This window comes from Podarcis gaigeae (genome assembly GCF_964106915.1).
Source record: "Podarcis gaigeae genome assembly, chromosome: 12".
Taxonomy (NCBI): Eukaryota; Metazoa; Chordata; class Lepidosauria; order Squamata; family Lacertidae; genus Podarcis; species Podarcis gaigeae.
In genome coordinates this window covers 41,897,324-41,917,979 of record NC_139688.1, presented here as the reverse complement: position 1 = coordinate 41,917,979, position 20,656 = coordinate 41,897,324, and the positions used below count along the sequence as shown (strand labels likewise).

General features: G+C 41.6%; 1 protein-coding gene across 9 annotated transcripts in view; it reads right to left on the bottom strand.

The window, feature by feature from the left end:
• The window catches only part of RARB (retinoic acid receptor beta), a 343,315-nt gene that overhangs the window by 303,761 nt on the left and 18,898 nt on the right, over positions 1-20,656 (bottom strand). For all 9 annotated transcript variants that reach the window (XM_083705963.1, XM_083705968.1, XM_083705960.1 and 6 more), the window contains one exon: positions 16,562-16,634. The gene's annotated coding sequence lies outside the window, so the exon portion shown is untranslated. The remainder of the gene's footprint in view (positions 1-16,561; positions 16,635-20,656) is intronic.

The following is a 20,656-nucleotide window of genomic DNA, read 5'->3' as shown; positions in this document are numbered from 1 at the left end:
TAGTGTTTCTGCGCATGTGCGAGCGCTGAAACCCGGAAGTAACCCGTTCCAGTACTTCCGGGTTCGGCATGGTGCGCAACCCGAAAACGCACAACCTGAAGCGCCTGTAACCTGAGGTATGACTGTAAGTGTAATTAAGAGCATAATTGTATTTTCTTTTGCTTAAATTAAATGTACTTCTTCTGGAGGTTGTGAGCTCCCCATCTCTGCTCCAGTTTTAAATAAGAAAGGTAATATAAATAAGGAGAGAATAGCTCTCTATTTTAGTTTTCTTATTTAGTAGTTGCTATTATTAATAGTATGGCTATTCCACATGCCCACCCCTCCAAATGCACACACAGGGCAAAGCAATTGCTTCTTTCATTATGTAAAAGACAAGACAGTACACAATTGCCATAGTAGCTACACCAGCTACAATGCTAAGGGATGCTTTTTTTTTTTAATCAATTGGAAAGGCTTTAATGAGTCTTCAGTATTTCTCTGGGCACAAACAGCAATTCTTATGCTGGTAGTTTTGTTGTCTGAAAGAAAGCATTTGAAGAATCAGCACTTCACATACTTAGACAAATAAAGACAATGGATAGCCGTGAAAAGCTATTCGCATCTGCTCAAAATCTGTATTTCTCCTTTTCCACCTCCAGCTCTTATCTGAGATAGCGCTTTAAGGAATTATACAAATGAATGCTAAGTGTTTAAGCGAGTTCCATTTTACACAATATCTCATTTATATAATTAGTACTAACATATGGCTCACCATCAGTGTGGGAAATCTAGGATAATTCTTGGCAAGATGTCAGACCTAAAGGGATATTGTTTCAAAAAGCCTCAAAAAAGGGAATTAACTAAGGAAACGGGGACACAATAATGAAAATTTGCCCCAAAGTTGTCATTACACGAAACAGGAAAGTACAAGCAAAACACCACCACCAGGGGGATTATGAATACATTGGGGTTGTATCCAATTAAGTCATATGCAGATTAGATGCACTGAAATCAATGGATGTAAGTCAGTTATGACTAAATTAAGTCCATTGGTTTCCATGGATCTACTCTGAGTAGGAGTCAGGTGAACAGAACCCTCAAATAAGCACACCTGGGGGGAAGGGGAACCCTTCAATTCAGCAAGATGAAATGCTTCTGCTAACCGAATTATTGCCATAGCATTACGTTAATTTCTCCTGCAATGTTTTATGATTGCATACCAAATCTGAGCTCCAAATACTCCCTCCAATGAAGGAAGATCTTCCATCAAAAGACTTCTCTGGATCCAGTCTACTATATCTTCAGTTCACAGCAAATTCTAAAACTACGATGCTGCCTTTCCTAAAGTTATATAGCAACTTCAGGGAGAGGTTCTGGCCAGATCTGCGACTGAGTTTATAGCATGGCTGCCTGCCTAGCCATCGCTTGCCCAGAAAGATCAGCCACACTGGGGATGCGCTGAGACAGTCTCAGTTGCCACAGAGTCATTGCCACAAGACAACTCCAAGAAATCACATTACCATTAACAAAGCAACTGGGTATATAAATCCAAATGAATAACCCCTTGTGGTAACTTCAGCAACTCTAAAATCAGTACAGGTATCTGAAGTCCCTGCATCCACCAATCATTAAAAAAAAAAAGCAGCCAAAAGTCACCCCATAGTTATTTGAATCAGTCTTTTGGAGATTCTCAGTTAAGCATCTCTCACCATTTGTAAACAAAGAGGACACCCACTTGTTTAAAATCTGTGAGCAGTGGAATAAGCAAGCAACATAACGGGAGTCTTGTAGCAACCCCCAAATGAGCAACATGTGCCTGCTGTACGAGTTTAATGAATCTGGAAACCTGACAGTTGTGAAAAGAAATGGAACGTGTTAGTTAGTGTCAGGGAAAACTGTTACACGCTATTACCTTTCAGCACAGAGCAGCCTCAGGCATCAGAAAAAGGGAGGAAAAGGAGACACAGAGGAAAGGATGATGCGAGCTAAATTGGCAGTGTGGTCAGAATATTGTCTAGCACAGAGATCCTCAGAAGCTTTGATCGGTTTTGCACACAGACCTCTGGAGGAAAATGGGCTCATGCTCATGCCATGGGCGTCCCTTGCTAAAACCAAGCTACATGAAAACAGAATGTCAGTTCCGCATGGAGCCACATCAAAAGAATCCATGCAGTTATGCTAGTATCCAGGAAAGACTCAGGTTTAGTTAGTGTTTTGTTTTCTTGTTGTTGAAAGGAGGTACAATGGCTGACCCTATTTCCTGGCTGCTGCTCTGCCACAGCAGCCCCAGAGTCAGGGGCAGGGTGTTTGGGAGACTCCAGATATGGCTGGACTACAACACCCATCACGCCTGACACAGGCTAGCCTGCAGCCTAGTTGGATCGCAGCAACCTCTGGAAGGCTGCAGGCTCCCCACTCCTCCTCTTTCTTCTTTACCTCCCAATGGATTTTACTTTTTATGGGGCCATGGGCACCCTGCACAGTCAACAAGCCCCAAACCATCCCTATGTCTCCTAGGCGCCTTGTTACTTCTGGTTCTGGTCAGCCCCTGCTCACAGCTGGCCATTGTCCACGTGCGTGAGGTCAGTCCCGGCAAACATCAGCTACGGCCAAGCTGTCTGCCCTCCATAACCCTTTACTTTGGTCCATTTAAGTGAATAGTACCACTTAATACTCCGCCTACCAAAATAACATACATTTTGCTTGTATAAAATAAAAATCCTATTCCAAACAATTTTTTAATATGCAAGAGAAGTGACTGTATTAGGTTAACCCTAATACAAAACACATTTGTCAGTAATTTTTTCAGGAGCTGCTGGAAAGGACAATGAAAGTGTCTGATTGTTAGCGACTCCTAATTGGCTAGAATCATCCATGTTCCCAATAAAAAATGCTGCCCTCATTCTAAATGAGGTTTCTTTACCCTTAGAGGAGTCAGCACACAGCAGACTTGGATGTTCTTCACAGCACTGAAACATCATCACATCCAATTAATGACCCCTGCTTGGCTGGGATCATTCAAGCAGAAACAAAAAGGAGCAGAGGGGAGAAACTATGGCCACAAACAGCCACAGAAAAGGGGTGTTTTGCCCCAAAGGATGGTTTATAAACACTCATTCAGATTCTGTTCTTTTTATGGGAAAAGTGAGCCTGCAGAATTTTGGCTCACCAAGCAGTAGAAAAAATACTGTAAATAGATGCTGTTCAATAAAACAGGTTCTTGTCTATTGCTGCAACACTCACTAACTGTAAAAACCTGAAAATTGATTAATTAAAAAAAGGCAATATATTTTAATGTTTGGTGACTGTTTCCATATACCGTATGGGCAGCCAACAATTGAACAATTTAACTTATTTTCAATGTGACTGATAAAATACAGAAAGAGCTCATCGCTAGATCTGCCACAAATCTTCAGTTATATTGTTATATGTCACCCCAAACTCCGACACGTGGTGCAAGATTCCAGGGGTATCGGGCACGCTTAGTAGTGTCTGTATTCCCTTTTGGGATAATGAGGCACAACGGAGACTGTGGTGTCTTCATGATATGTGGTTTATTTACACATATATGCAACCTGAACCTAGATGGAGGGATTGGAGAGCATTCACATCCTAAGCGGGGCTTGTCCTTCCTAGCAGCACAGCATTGGATAGAGGCATCCTAAAGTACCAAACCCGTGTCTCTCTGTAACATATGGCTTCAGCCAGCCAGCAAGGAGTCCTACCCATCCTTCTCACTGCTAAGTGACAGCAAGGCCCTCTCCTCAGCGTACATCATTCAAAGTTGAAACCCTAAACCTGGCCTTTGCCTCCAGTCACCAGCACCCAGGAAAGAAGGGACCCCACTCTCCCTCGTCTGGTGGTCCTTACTCCTGCCACACTCGTTTAGACTGATCTCCTTTCTCTGGTCCCCAACACTGAAAGATGCTAACTAAAAACTGCCCAGGCAGATGGAGGAGGCCAATATGCACCAGAGAATGCTGGCAAATATCTTAAAATAAGATCCTCTGGTTCTATCTACTCCAATTGACCCAAGAGGCAAGAAACAGACTGCTTCAAGCAACACACGACTTCTTTCAAATTGCAGCTATCAAATGCACTCGACACAAGTTCATTCTCGTCTATTTGGAACATTCTTTTGTGCACCAAACTGAATTCATTCCTTACTGAGAATCCGCTCCAGTAGCTCAGAAATATTCTTTATTAGAACACTGCATTTACATTCCATTTTCTTTTCTTGATTGTTTTTCCACAGAATTTCTCTTGCTTCTCCCTTCCTTTTTTTCCCCTTCTGCATTGGTTTGCCCTTACTTTCTTTAGCCATTCTAAAATAATCAGGCTTAGGGCTTCGGAACAAACTCCTGTGGGAACGTTTTTCTAAGTCCTGGATAAAAAAAATGATCATTTCTGTCCTGAACTACTTAAAAGCAAAACAAATAAATAAATTATATCACAAAAGAATAGGACAGACAGAAACAAATAGAAAAGTTCATGAAGGGAAAGGAAATTAATTCCTTCTCTCCCACCCCCCACCCAGCACTTTTGCCAGCAGACTGAACTTTAAATATAAAAGCTACAGAGACAAGTATGTGTTTGTTCTTACATTATTTCCGCAGTTCCATAGCCTTTTTGTCTTACATTCTCCCTTAAGCTTCTGCGTTGACACTTATCACTTCCAAAATCTCAATAAATAGTTAGGTTTTTTTTAAAAAAAAAAACAATCTATTTGCTCAAGACTAGACAGCTTCATTGAGGAATGAGAGAGAAGTATTAGCTTTGGTTTACACCTGATAAATGAAAATCACATCACATATGATGTCAGGTGGGACAGGGAGGGCGTGGTTTGGAGAAAACAGTCTCACAAGGAAAAGGTTCCCTTGCACTGCTCTAGTCTAGACTAGACCATTTAACATGAGGTTATAAAGGGCTACAGTGGGGATGCAGTTGGCGCTGTGGTCTAAACTACTGAGCCTCTTGGTCTTGCCGATCAGAAGGTTGGAGGTTCGAATCCGCACAACGGGGTGAGCTTCCGTTGCTATGTCACAGCTCCTGCCAACCTAGCAGTTCAAAAAGCACACCAGTGCAAGTAGAGAAATAGGTACCGCTGTGGCGGGAAGGTAAACGGCATTTCAATGCGCTCTGGTTTCTGTCACGGTGTTCCATTGCACCAGAAGCAGTTTAGTCCTGCTGGCCACATGACCCGGAAAGCTGTCTGTGGACAAACACCGGCTCCCTTGGCCTGAAAGTGAGATGAGCACCGCAACCCCATAGTCGCCTTTCACTGGACTGAACCGTCCAGGGGTCCTTTACCTTTACCTTACCTATAAAGGCTACAGTAAAGTATTTAAACCAGGAATACTCAGCCCAACTTTTAGGGTTAAGTACTGAAAGTATCTTTTGCAACCATTCTTTTTTTCTAATTTCCATTTTTTAGCACTTTTAAGTAAACTGAGAGGTTAGATGTTACACATATATCCAGTCTGAAAAACGCTATTGCCCATCCATTTTCCCCCTTCCCTGGTAGGTTTAGTAATGACATTTTAAAAAAATCTTATTTATAATTGTTACCTTCAGATATCTGAATAGAAGCTGCATCACGTGCTATAAAGGTTTTCACCGCATTGTAGCCGAATCCAAAAACAGGGCTGCCACATTAACATTCTCTATAACATTACTGTATAAAACTATGAACGATACAGTCTCTTCATAGCTTCTGGGCTGATTTCCTCCTCCTCCTCCTCCTCTTCTTCTTCTTCTTCTTCTTTTTCGCTATCGTAATACTTCATGTGCATACTTCCAAGAAAGACTCATGAACACATAAGTTCATTAAGGGAGTGAGAGAATCAATTGTAAAATGGAAAAGGCCGAGTGAGGTCATATTTCAAAGAGATTAATACGGTACATTCCATTATGTTGTAATCAGTTTCTCCCTTTCATCCTGCAAGCTACAATGGGTTATTCTAATTCAGAAAATGGATAATTTTGCCTCTTTTATTGTATCCCCCTTCCTGAGAAGAGTGAGGATTTCAAATGTGCTGCAGGCAGTTTGCATTTAGCATGGCCTTTGGTGCAGACACTGTAGTGATGCTGCTGACCATTTTTCTCCTTAATAAGAAAAACATTCAAATGCTACTAATATTGCTGCCTTGGCAAACTGCACTTAATAGATGAGACTTGCCCTGTATGTGACATATGGAACATTAATCAATAGTGAATTTTATTTCAATTTATTATGGTTGCTGTCTGACTAGGAGGGGGGAGGGGGGAAACAGCTTACACCGCTAAAAAATGCCCTGCACTGAAAATGCACCAACGACACAAGGTTTCAGGAGAAAAAATCCTTATTTGGATTAAAAAGTATTTCCAGTTTGCCATTTAATTAAGACTGCCAAAGCTACAGTCAGGGTAAAACCAAAAACAAAAAACCAAAACAAAACGAGGGTGGTAAGCAGTTTTTATGGTATTATTTAGCGTTCTTATATTTGAGAGCTCTTATTTTTATAAGGCAGATTTATTACACTTCACTCTTTCAGAATGGCAGGACTGATATATATCTGAATAATTCATAATAAATTACTTTAATCTTTCTTTCATTTAGGACACATGTGCCTCCTTAAAAAAAAAAAGAAAGGAAGGGGGGGAAGATGGTCATTAATCAGAGTCCCCTGTGTCCTAACCTAAGCAATTGTCAGGCGAAAACAGACTCATCAAGCTGTCTTCTTACAGAAATTCCTTGGTAAAGACTCTGCATACTAGCCCACAGGAGGTTTCGCACCTTCCAAGTCACTGGGCAATGCTGCTTTCTTTACTCTATCTATGAAGTGTGGCTTGACCTAGCCCTGTAAGACAAAGACACTTATAATAAGGTGTTGTGAAGACAAAGCCCTTTCAAATTCAATTTTACCCAAAGTGATGGGTGCAAAAGAAGATGTCACTGAGCAAATTATTTGTTAGGGAGCTTTTTAAAACACAGATCCCTAACCAAGTGCAATTAATGTATCTAGTGCCTTTGCTAGTGCTCATTTCCAAAAGGAGATACAGTACTAATTTCTCCCAGCCTGCCTTCAGCTATCTTTGTTTTATATTGGAACATTTTTATTATTATTATTACTACTACTACTATTAATGCAGGGATGCGGGTGGCGCTGTGGGTTAAGCCACTGTGCCGCTTGGGCTTGCTGATCGAAAGGTCGGCGGTTCAAATTCCTGCGACAGGGTGAGCTCCCGTTGTTCAGTCCCAGCTCCTGCCAACCTTGCAGTTCAAAAGCACGCCAGTGCATGTAGATAAATAGGTGCCGCACCAGCAGGAAGGTAAACAGCGTTTCCGGGCACTGCTCTGGTTTCGCCAGAAGAAACTTAGTCATGCTGGCCACATGACCCGGAAGCTGTCTGCGGACAAACACCAGTTCCCTCAGCCAGTAAAACAAGATGAGCGCTGCAACCCCAGAGTCATTTGCTACCTGCTGACTGACAAGGAGATAACACTTTGTTTGCACATGCTAAGCAACAGAAAATGATAGCGCCTTGTTTGCAATAGTTGCCTGCAGCCAAATTAATAAAGCGCAGACTACCATACTGATTTTGTGGTTAGGCAGGTAAGTGTGTGAAGAAGGGGGGGCTGGAATATATATGGATCTGGGCTTAATAGAACAGCCTCCAGACAGAACTTTTGACCGCTAGTTAAACATTTATCAGGAGCTTGCGTTTGCAAGCTGCAAAAAACCAAGCTAATCAAATTCCACTTCAACTGACTATCCAACTTTATTGCTCCATAGTGACACTAATTTCATCAAACAATTAAAGAAGGAAATCCGCACTGTTACTAAGAGGATATTGGGTTGGCTATTGCTTTCCCCAAGATTTAATAAAGCTATTAAGAGATGCAACTACAAGGATTGATGTATTTAAAGAAATAGGGGAAATTCACACACCGCTTCTAAAAATCTGTAAGAAATCCAGCAGGGCCAGAATGCAGCTGCACGAATACTCTGGGTGCCGCACGGTCAAGCAGTTTTGGTTGCAACCACTATAATTTTAAATGTTGTGGGTCAGTTCTTCACACCTATTATCAACCTGCCAACACTCTGAGGTCGGCAATGAAGATCTTTGCTGCAGAAGCTCCAAGATTCTGGCATTCATAGCCCACCAAGATCTATCAAGTCACAACACTGCAGCTTTCAGGAAACACCTGGAGACATACCTTTTCTCAGAGGTTTTAGGTGTTGTTATCAGAAGCAGACCTTAGTGACTTTCTTTTCTACTTGGCTATATTTTGGTCATCTTGACAGTTGCCAGTTTTTTCATATTTTACCAATGAGTATTTGCGTATTTTTTGCATTACACTGGAATGTTTTATAAACCATTGTTAGAAGTATGTTTAACTTCATATAGTTGTTTGTCACCTTCTGGGAAATTTTCTAAAAGGCAGGACATGAGTAGAATGTGTGCTTTTATTTAAAATGCATCTCTGGATTATTTATGGGGCATAGGAATTCGTTCATTCCCCCCCCCGCCCCCAAAATATAGTCCAGCCCCCCACAAGGTCTAAGGGACAGTGGACCAGCCCCCTGCTGATAAAGGTAGCTGACCCCTGGTCAAGATGAACAGAAATCTAGTCTACATAGGGAAAGTCAAGTATAACTATAACTGCATTTTTTAAATGTTTGGGAAATACTATCTTACAAGACTTATCACCCAAAGAACGAAGAGAGTGATAACCCTTGTCCAGCTGATTTGATTGGGTCAGCTGAGGAAGAGGGGTGTGGTCTTTGAATGTTGGTGTGCTCTATGCCTATACAAGCAAGAGTGTGTGGTGACTACACCAAATACTTGCATGTGGCCCTTGGTGTGTTGGCCAAGATGGAATGTAGAAAAAAAATGTTAGCCACCCCTAGAAATTGTCTAGGATTAACTGTGGGGGGAAAGCTCCCTATACCCAACGTCAGCAAAGCCTGTCCCTTATCATGGCATAATCAAGCCCGCTGGAAGAAGTGGTCAGCACACACAATGCCAAGGAGCCTCTCAAGTCCTGAAATGCCTATGCTTTGATTAATTTCATCCAGTATAAAATATATATACTATTAAGAAACAACCTTACTCGTTGCCAACTATGCTAAATAGTGAAGAGTTTTTCCATCTAATCACTTTTAAGTCAAGACTTTGGTGCGGAAAGGGAGCATAGAAATTCGCTGCAAAAATGAAAATAAAACAACACCCACAGGACACCCGCTTTGTCAGTGAATTCTGCACCAGGACACCCAAGTTGATGGATACCAAACAAAAAACTGAAGAGTTTAGGAAAGGCAATTATGCCCGTTTGCCCTCTGCTCTAATGAAGGTGAGACGTTTCTCCAGGAGAAAGAGTCAGGCTACAGAAAAATGGAACTTCAAGAGTAAATAAAGGACTCAAGGCATGAAATTAAATACTACATCCAGAATCTACAGCAAAAGCTTCCAACATCCTAGGTTCCTTCCCTCCTGCCAAAAAAAGGACCACATTCCAACAAATCAGCTTGATTGCTCATAAATACACGTTATTCTCAGCACATTTCTTCTTTAAGGTTATGTGGAGAAGCTCTGGAAGGTTAAGATTGGGATGGAAGGTGAAATCAGCTTATTCCAAAGATAAAACTTTATTTCCATCTTTTATTATCCTCCACGAATGTTGCCTTACTCTTGAATTTATTGTTAGTGTGGGTTGCTAGCAGATGTCTGTAATATACTTTGAATACTTCTGCAAAAACTGCACACACTGATAAATAAAACGCTTCCACTTTTTACCCAGCATATGGCTTTATTCTTTGATATTTCTATGAAAACTATTCCTTTTCCAAAACGAAAACTTCAGCAGAATCCCCAAACTCAGCCATATTTCAGTCTAATAGTAACTGTGCTACGTTTCCAGTAGTATTGCACTGCATATATAACAAGCAGTTATGCCCTTCAGAGTCTCCTTTGTAGTTCCTAAAGTAACGGTGTGCTAACATTTAACTTTCTTAATGGATGTAAAATGCATTTATAAATACCCGCTTGAGGATTTGTATTAAAACAACAGCAGAATTGTTTGGTTTGGCGAAACCATGTGCTTGCTAATTAAAGCTCAGAATCTTCAAAACTGAATACTATATGCAATGAGGGCAGACAACTCATAACCTTCCAGATTTTTATTTATTTATTCATTCATTCATTCTATTTACATCCAACAGTGGGTGGCTTGGTAGGGTTGTCACCATGTTTGCACTATGCCTGCCTCCCCACCACCTTGCCACTCTCCCTCTCCTTGCCTGTAAGTTGCAGTGACTCGGCCATCATGAGCTCAGGTGAGCATCACTGCCCCACCCCACTATCCACTACTGTTTCTATCCCACCACAACTGGTCCATGCAGGGAGGGGGGCAACCTGGTACACTTGCCCCGGGTTTCCGATGGCTAAGCTGGTCAGGGGGTCCCACCAGGGACCGGCCGTTTTTTCATTTTGTTTCTTTTAATTTCATTTCACTTTTAAATTTTACACCACCTTTTATACCACAAATACAATTTCAAACACAAACTTTCAAATCCTTCCGTCTGAACATACTGTTATCCAAATGCCTGCTGAAAGAGCAAGACATTCTGTTGGTGCCAGAAAACATACAGAGTAGGAGCAATCTCTAGAAGTCTTTGAGTTCTGGAACTCTGCCAATGATAGCACTCTGAAGAGCCTCTGCAGTTGACCTCAGAATCTGGGTAGGACTTGGGGTGCGGGCAGGGGCATAGCTAGTTGCTCCGGTACCGACAGCGGTAGGGGTGGGGCGATCCACCCACGGGGCGGGGCGATCCACGCACAGGGGTGCCACAGCGGACCACACACAGGGGCGCCACGGCGATTCGCCCAGTGCAGTGAGCTGCCCACGGAGTCCACCTGGCGGACGCAAGCCCCATGCTGCCATTTCGGGCAGCGCAGGGCCCCAAGCCACCACGTCACTCCCAGGAGAGGTGCGTGGCTCGGGCACGCTGCAGGCCAGGCCCCACAGTGTGCCATTTTGTTAGCCCTCTCAAGGTTGACACTCCCCTTCCTATGGCCATGGGTGCAGGGAGAGATGTTCCTTCAGATACCCAGGTTGCTGGACTCACCTCTAACTACTGGCCATGTTGACTGGGGTTTAGGGGACCTAGAATCCAATAACATACAGAGATTCACAGGTTTTCTGTTTCTGTTTTATGCAATGTTGATTAGAAAGACCAATGGTTTAAGCGTCAAGTCATGTTCGTCTATCTTTTTTTTAAAAAAAAAATCCACACGTTGTCACAAGTCACTCCTCTGCTGGCTAAAGCAAGTGGAGTTTTCCATCTTTCCCCTCAGAAGGCAGATGAGATGGGGGGGGGGTGCTAACAGGACTGTGTAAGAAACACAAAAGGATGTGTGGCAAAAGCAATAGCTCTAGCCAGAATCAAATAGTTAAATGGTGTACTGGCAGTTTCTGGCCTGCAGAAATTATGCTGAGCACTTTGTACATGCTTGCCCCATGAAAAACATTTGCACGCTATTTTTTAAATCCTTGACTACAGATTGAAATCTGCAAGGAATGGCTGGGAGATTGGAAGAGGGGGGTCTTCTCTCCCCCCCCACCCCAGTTTTCTGGCCCCTGTAATAAAGTGCTTGTGGGTCTTTTGTGCAATATGAACAAAGTGTCGTGTACTTTTTTGAGATCAGTCTTGGCCCACATCAGTTTTGCAGGCCAGTGCATTTGGGGTAATCCTGCTAATTTTCTGCACTGCCCAGTCTCAACATTTCATAGCAACTATGCTTTCCTACAGCCTTTTGAAACAATTCTCAACTACACCTGCACTTCGAAGGTTACAGATATTTATAATCGCATCATACATACATTACGGATACCTTATGCAATTCAGAAACTCCTTAAAGCCTGGGGGAAGTGGACAATAGAAACATATATATACAACATACAAAATGGTACCCGGAGGCTGGCAATTCAAAAAGCCATAAAATCCATTAAGGATATTTTAAAGAGCATTTAATTTCACTTGGAAGCATTTTGATACCAATTAAGGCCTTTATGGAGAGCCCTAATGCATATAAACAAAAAATTGAGTTTTCCAGTAGAGTTATGAGGCGGAATGACCAGGATTTGCCAGATCCATTGTGATAAATGACTCGCTATGATGCAAACTATAAAACTTTTTTATATATAATAAAAAAACAAGTCAGAACAATTATAAAATTGATGCTATAGACACAATGATGAATGGAAGAAGGTGAAGTGTTAGAAGACCTAGCACCATACACAAAAATCATTGATTTTTCTTTGATTACTGCTTAGGTGATCAGAGTGTATTAGGTACTTGTTGTCTGCCTGCCCTGTGTTTTATTAATGTTCCAGATCAGACACCCAATTTGGAAATCAATGCTTACTTCATCATTTTTTCTCTGAAAGCTTCTATTATTCACAATTGATTTAACAGAAATGAAAGGCTTACCATTAACAAGAGCCAGCTGCTGACACTTCGAAGATGAATTATTGAACTTCTGAAAGTGAATTAACTGAACCATCATCAAGACTATTGTTTGATGTTACTCCTACTGAAGCCAGCATAGTTATAATTACAGAAGCGACACAACCCAAACTAGCCTCTGGGTCCCTTTCCCAAACCAAAAGTGAAGAAGAGAACAGGAAAACCAGAGAGAGCTGGACCTGAATGTCTCTTTGCCTTCATTGGTTTTACAGATTCCTACCAATTCATCTCAAAATGTGGAGAAAAAGTTACTTCAGCATTCAAGCATATACTTCTTTTGTTATAAAAGGGCATACGGTATTTAAGACCGCCAAATATTTTTAACTGAATGATAAAAATCCAGATGTCAGGAAACATAAACAACGGTTTTGTGCCTATTCAAGTTTGCTGCCAGAGAAAAGAAAGCCTGCAAGACCACTCCCATTATGTTAACTCTCCAGCCTAACCCAAAATTTACATAAAACACATACGTTCTTTTGATTCATAAATTAGGCAAGAGAATTTCATCTTAATTTCAAACAGCTGAAGTTCTACGCATTTCCAGTTGAAAGACAGTGGCATCAGCCTTGATGGTCTTAAGAAAAAAGACTAGAGAGCTACTAGTCGTAGGTTATTAAAAATAAAAAAATGATTCCTTATAATTGATTCTGTGTGATGAGAACAGGAGACATTCAGATTTCTCCTGGCCAAATATTCTACCAATAAATAGATACAGACACTTTGCCAATAAACATATAAATTAATCAGGCTTTCCTTATTTTTGTGTTTACTGGACATAGGGATCAACTAAAGCACATATATGCTCATCAAATGCTTGATTCAAAATGTGATTAATTCATAAAAATCAACAATTTTTTTTATTCCCACAGCCAACCTCATATATATCAGAAATCCAATTCTCAAAGAGTGGCAAATCCCCAGCAAAATTTGCTTGCTTTATTCTTCAGGCCAAGCCAGATGTGATATGAAAGATCCAGATTTAAGATTTCCCACATTTTTTATTTCATTTTTGTTCATTATCAGCCACAAGTAGTTTTAGGATGTAGTACTATGCAGAAGAGTATTTAACCCTTTCTCAGATGCAAATCACTCCCCCTGCCCAGCAGTTGTTAATAGCTTCACAGAGTAATCTGCCCTTGTTTTTTCGCCCTGACCAGATAATAGTAGCTGCAGAAGGCAGGGTTTATATCAAGGGGAAAGCATGGGAGTAATGGATTAAACGTTCTCTCCTAGAGCATCAGATCCGCAAACTTCAAAGCTTCCCTAGGGGTCTCCTAATGAGCAAAATAAAAACCATGGGAGAGAGTCTAATCACAATCTCCCACCAGTGCTTAAAATATGTTTATTTGGGATACTAGTTGCACAAATACACACTCTCCCTCTGTCAACCTCACATAAACATTGAAGAGCATATTAACTGAATTATGTGTTCCTGCACTTAATGTTAACTTTTCACTGGACAAAATGTCTATTTCTGAATTGGTCAGGTAGCTGATGTGGTGTTAAGGCACATGCAATGGTGCTAAGGCACATTTCTCCAACCATGCTCCCAGCTACTTGATTATATATACCAACTGTGGATTTCAGTTGGTATATAATTTTAGCTTTTTTAAAAGTGTCCTTATTTCTACACCTGTTGGCTACAGAAAGGACACAGTCTATATAAAGAATTCCTGCCACTCAGGATTATTCAGAATTTGGTTCTAAGTGACAGTTAATATAATCCAGCCTAATATACTCACAATGGTACATTTATGTACATTTATAAATATATCCAGCGGAATTATCTTAATTGTAATTGATCGTGTGTGAGATGAGTTACATTTTCTCCAATAAATGTACCTCTAATCTAATCTTGAAATTTCCCCAGGTCACACAATTTATCAGTTTGGGGAGAGCTGGAAATTCCAAAAGGTTGCCTGACTGCCATTTCCAAGTAAGACATCATAAGGTTTGCCAACCATGATTTTATAAATAAATAAATAAATAAATAAAGGGTTCACAACATTTAAATAGTTTAGAACTGAAGCCAACTTTTTTATACTAAGAAATCTACATCTACAAAATCAACAAGGGCAGTTTCTCAGCCATTTTACCCACCTCAAAAATCTACTGTTTTGTTTTGACTAAATAATCATAGGCTTATTGAATAAGCTGAAAAGTTTGTGGCCAAAGGCACTCTTTTGCATTTTCCAAGTCACACTTTGAGGGAGGGACCTAATAGACATGAGATATACTTCTTCAGCTAGTTGTTACAGTAATTTATAGGACACAACGACAGATGCAGAAGGCTAAGTGCTTTGGGGATGCTGGACATGCCACAATGGCAAACTGGAGGCGAGTTCAAAAGTTCAGTTTGCAACTGTCATCACATGTTGCATGATGCCTGACATGCAGAACAGATAAAGGCCTGGGAGTGATAAGAGGTAATTGTGACTAATGACTTCTCACCTGACACACTGTTGACAGCACTTCCACACATTCGAGTTATCAAAGTGATCGTGTGAATAATGTAATGTATGAATTCACACTTAGGAATCCTATCTCCGATAGGGAAAACTCGGGTTCCCTGTGCTATATTGCAAGAGACCAAATACAGATCTTTTCATGTAAGCTTTTCAAGAAGCTGGTGGAAGGAAAACACACAAGATGAGACAAGGTGAGAAAGAAAGGGATACATCTGGCGGTCTGCGTATCTTTGTACGCCACAAGAAAAAGAATTAGGGCACTGCAATGTGAATCTGAGAATGCAGCCAATTAAATAAAAATTATATGGTCCTTCCATCTCCAAAACACTCACTCTCAAGCATAACTGTGGACAAAACCAGGACTTATCTGAATTTTAAAACAGTAGCAAAGGGGTCATCCTGATCTACTGGCCATGCTTGTTGAGACTGTTGTGGGCAAACTTGAACAACAGCCAAAAAGCCACAGTTTCCCCACCCCTGCAATAGTGGCCAAGTACATCAGTTTATATTTTCCACCACTCCTGCATATTCAAACCAAGCTCCAACACGTTAGGAAAGGGCTTCTTAAGGTCAAACTACACACATATAGGACCTTCCCTCCCACGGCTGGTAGTATTAGGGCAATGATATTCATCCCGATCCTACTTATGTGTCCTCCCCCACCAGCATAATCTAGTTCTGATTTTTTTAAAAAATAAGCATGTACATTATTTTCACACAATTACTTGAGTGTGTACCTTGTTTCTTAGACAAGGCAACGTCGAGGGAAATTTGAGCCCTTCTGCTTCTTCTCACCTTTGACATTAAGCCAGGCACAGCTCAATATTAAGAAATGCTTAATGCGCACCACTGTCATAGCCAATGAATTGTTCCTAGGCAAATTTTCCTTCCCTCGTGCAACAGAAAGCAGAATTTCGTGGCACTGACAATTGTACGCCTCGGTTCAATTGCTGAGAATACTCTTACAAGAAGAACATCCCTTTACTGTTGATTAACATACTGTAGCTAAAATAGCTCAAGCATTGTTGCATACAGCAGAGTACTGGGCTGGTTCACATAACCTAACCATGGTTAAGCAATGCGGAGAAAGCCATGAAATTACATACTTCAAAACCTCCCTTCCATAGCATGAATTCCACCACCACCCTTCTCCTTAATTGTGTTAAGCGTTACACCAACATAAAACTTTAGCCATGGTTAAGTCTACATAGACACAAACAGTGCTTTTGTCTAGAAAGATAGGTGCCAGTACTCACCATGAAGTTGTTAGAGTAAGTGTCACACTTTTTAACAAAAAAAGAGAGGTGCCGGTATTGCATACTCGAGTACCCCCTGGAAAAAAAGCCCTGGATACAAATTAGCATCCAATTCTGGTACCTTCTCAAGGAGGAACCTTGGTTGGCCTGAATCATGTTTAATGACAGTGCCAAATGCCCTCTTTAGAGAGAGTGGGGACCATTTAGGCTCCAAAAGAAGAGGAGTCTGCATGCAAGGCCAGCTCCTGATCGCTTAACAATGGCAACATAATCCAGAATGTTACATGTCCACAAGGTCCATAACTTGATTCTTCTTTTAGAAATATTTTAAAGCTTAGCTTACCTCTCATTGCACCATAGCAACTGAAAAAGAGAGGGAAAGGAGCTGGGAAGATGGCACTTGACATGACTTCCACCTAGAAAAAGAGGAAGGAAGTTAAAGAACAAAACAACAATGTGGTTGATATTCCCAGCCTCCATCATCATATAGAATCATAGTAAAAACAAACTCCTAGTAATCACCTCTTGTCCCATGAAAATGGCTAAAGGAGGCACTGAGTTTGAATGAGTTAATTTGTAACGTGTTCCTTTTCTTTGTACAGTAATTATATCCTGGAAATATAAAGAGGACAGTATGAATTCAACAACTGGGTATATGGGGGGGAGGGGAAAAACTCTAATTAACCAGTGTGTGTTTCATTTTATAATAAAATCTATTTTATGAATGTATCATACATTGAAAGCAGGACAATGAGCTCAGCAAACTATTTTAGGAAAACTGGTAGAAGGCACTATTAAATGTAAAATTAGAAAGGTTATAGAAGAAGAAGTCTTGCAGAAGAACCAAAATTGCTGAAGAAGAACCAGGGTGGCTTCAGCAGCAGAAGGCCTTCAAGGGGCTGGAGGAACTACCCTATGAGGAAAAGTTACAACGCTTGACAATACTATACTAGCTACTATGGATGTGAAATCTCTGTATACCAACATCCCACACAACGATGGTTTACAAGCTATAAGGAACACCATTTCAGATAAAACCACAGCGGACTTTGCCACCAAACTCTGCCAATTTGTCCTTACCCACAACAACTTCAAATTCGGTGATGACCTGTTCCTTCAGATCAGCGGCACAGCAATGGGCACCCGCATGGCCCCACAGTATGCCAACATCTTCATGGCAGATTTAGAACAACGTTTCCTAAACTCCTACCCACTCAAACCTCTCTTGTACCTGCGATACATTGACGATATTTTTATCATCTGGACACATGGTCAACAGACCCTGAACACCTTCCACCAGAAATTCAATGATTTTCACCCCACAATCAACCTAACAATGAATCAATCTATGCAAGAAATACATTTTTTGGACACTACTATAAAAATACAGGATGGGCACATAGACACCACCTTATACCGTAAACCAACTGACCGACAAACATATCTACATGCCTCTAGCTACCATCCCAAACATACCAAACAGTCCATTGTATATAGCCAGGCACTACGTTACAGCCGCATCTGTTCCAATTCTACAGACAGAGACTCTCACCTAAGAGATCTACAGCAAACCTTTTTAGAACTAAAATACCCAACAGATGAAGTTAGACAACAGATCAACAGAGCCAGACTGATACCCAGAGAGAACTTGCTGCAAGAGAGACCCAAAAAAGAAAATAACAGAACACCTCTAGTCATCACATACAGCTCCCAAGTTAAAACAGTACAACGCATCATCAGAGATCTACAACCTCTCCTGGACAATGACAGTTCTCTTTCTCAAGCTCTGGGAGGAAGACCTTTCATTGCCTACAGACAGCCACCCAGTCTTAAACAACTCCTAACCCACAATAATACTACAACCAGACCTAACACGGACACTGGCACCAGAGCCTGCAATAAACCCAGATGCCACCTTTGCTGCCACATACACCCGGACAACACCATTACTGGCCCCAACAACATCACACATACCATCTCGGGACTATTTAATTGCTCATCGTCTAACATTGTGTATGCCATCAAATGCCAACAGTGTCCTTCAGCTCTCTATATTGGACAAACAGGCCAGACCTTACGCCAAAGAATAAACGGACATAAATCGGACATCAGGAATCACAAGACAGAGAAACCAGTAGGAGAACACTTCAATCTCCCAGGACATTCTATACAAGATCTCAAAGTAGCTGTTTTACTACAAAGGAATTTCAGAAATAGACTGGAAAGAGAAGCTGCTGAATTACAACTTATCACCAAACTTAAAACCATTGAGAAACCTGGTCTGAACAAAGACCTTGGATTCTTATCTCATTATACATGACAAAGCCATTTTTCACCTTTTCACCCCTCGCTTCTTCCTGTAAGACCTATTGCAGTCGTTAAGAGTCGTCAACAGGCTCATCACAGCTATCTGGCAATCACCCATTCCCACCACCCTTCTGAGTAATACCCCTCCCCGCCTTCTCACTATATAGAAGGGTCTGGAAACTTCTGTTTCAGTGTATCTGAAGAAGTGTGCATGCACACGAAAGCTCATACCAAGAACTGACTTAGTTGGTCTTTAAGGTGCTACTGGAAGGATTTTTTTTTTGTTTTGACATTTTTAGTTAAGAAGGTGACGGCACAATCCTAACCCCAAGTAGACAGTGGTGGGTGACAGAATGGTATAGCCACTCTTGAATCTGCAGACTTGCCACTAACAATGGGCAGGGCAGAAGGCGGGGAGCAGGCACCAGTCTGGAGGTGGCACGGTGATGAGGCTGGCCTTGGCCCAATGCCATCAAGCAACAACTGGCCGGGTGGCTCAGCATCCAGACCCCAGGCTGCCTCTGTCCTTCTCTATCCCATTTTGTAGTAATGGCCACAAACTTAAAACTATTTTTAAGGAAATTAAACCAATTTATGGCAAATTAGGCTATCAGTAGTTACTAGTCATGATGGCTGAGTACTATCTGAGTACAGTACAACTTGCAACTCTCAAACGTATGCTAGGGTTACATTCCAGAGATAGCACCTAAAGCCAAAGTCAAGTGTAGTCAAAACTCACCAGGTTCAATGGCAGGTGAAATAGCTAAAGGGTTGTTTTTTTCCCTGGACATTCGCCCCCTTTCCAATTGTTTAAAATCTTTTTGCTAAGTATGTAAAGCTTTTGCAAGCACATGAGTTAAAGGTGCATAAGTTGCAAAGTACAAAAACACTGCTTGCAGCTGGCTTTCTACATTCTGGTCTGCTGGTCTTGCAGAAAGGTAGGTTGTTGGTTTTTTGCCAGAGACAGCATTTGGAAGAACTGCTCACAGCAGTGCATAGTCACAAATAGTGAAGCAATTTTAAGTGTAGGGTTCCTGAAGGTTGGAAGTTGTTCTGAATATCTGCATCCTCTCTCTTTTCACACTTCTACTGCCTGGCCTTTAATTTGATCAGGGCTTGCTAGCACGCAGGTCAAATTTTTATTCTATTTTTTGCTGTACAGAAACCTGCAAAACATTAAGTTGAATTTGAACATTAACACACTGTCCTTTTAAAAAAATTACTCACCAACAGATCACATACAATAAGACACAAACCCTCAAACAAACTCTAGCAAAAACAAATTTCAAGCTATTTTCAAAAAGGCAGCAAATGCAAACAACTAGTTGCAGATTCGCTTCCTATGACAACCTCAGGGCGACAAAAGATAATAGGAGTTCCTTCAAAGGACTATGTCCAGAGCAAAGACAATCCTCTGACTCTGGGTCATTGTTAGTCTTGAACAGCACAAGTACGTTACGAACAACAGAGAGTTCTGGTATGAAAACATTGGTTCAACAACTGGCAGAAATCCAGCCTCTTTGAACTGATCATAGCCAATAGATTTCATTTTTAGTCAAGTTAGGGAGGAATGCCTTAATATCAGAGGCTCTGACCAGTGGCGGATCTTCATGCTCCGGCACCGGGGGGCAGAGAGCAGGCGGTGGCGGGGCTGGTGCAAGTCCCGGGGGCATGGCGCACCACCCACAGGGGCGTGGCGCACGTCCTGGGGGTGCGCCACCCCACCCACAGGGGCGTGAGGTGCATCCTGGGGGCGTGGTGCGCCACCTGAGGGGGCATGGCACCCAGCGCAGACCGGGGGGCAGCCGTGATGGCACCCCACAAGGATTGCGCTGCCAGGGGCGGTGCGCTCCTCCCACGCTCTTCTTCCTCCACCAGTGCTCTGACTATTTCTAGTCACTACAGGTGACCCAATGACACATCCTGGATCCAAGTACTGTAACGTAAAAAGGAAATAAATTTCGACAAAGAAAAGATGTAATGAAATGTGTGTGTGTTTATGAAATACATATAAGATACAAAAATCCATATACATATGTACAGTGGTACCTCTGGTTACGAACTTATTTCGTTCCAGAGATCTGTTCTTAAACTGAAACCAATCTTAACCTGAGGCACGTTTTCGCTAATG